We start from the raw sequence: 436 nt of genomic DNA on the forward strand, positions 1-436 counted from the left end.
CCATCATGGAGAAATCATCCAAATTTCTCCTGGAAGGATCAACAAAAGCCTCAACAAGGTTTTAACAATGGTGGACGCAATAGGCTGAATAATAGTAAGCCATATCCATCATCTTCTCAGCAACAGACAGAGAACTCTGAACAAAATAATTCTAATTTAGCCAATATAGTCTCTGATCTGTCAAAAGCCACCTTCAGTTTCATGAATGAAACCAGATCCTCCATTAGAAATTTGGAGGCACAAGTGGGTCAGCTGAGTAAGAAGGTTATTGAAACTCCTCCTAGTATTCTCCCAAGTAATACAGAAGAAAATCCAAAAGGAGAGTGCAAAGCCATTGACTTAGTCAACATGGCCGAATGCATCAAGGAGGAGGAGGACGAAAATCCCAGTGAGGAAGACCTCCTGGGACGTCCTCCAAGCAAGAAGGAGCTTCCTG

This window comes from Arachis duranensis, chromosome 10, assembly GCF_000817695.3.
Source record: "Arachis duranensis cultivar V14167 chromosome 10, aradu.V14167.gnm2.J7QH, whole genome shotgun sequence".
Classification (NCBI taxonomy): domain Eukaryota; kingdom Viridiplantae; phylum Streptophyta; class Magnoliopsida; order Fabales; family Fabaceae; genus Arachis; species Arachis duranensis.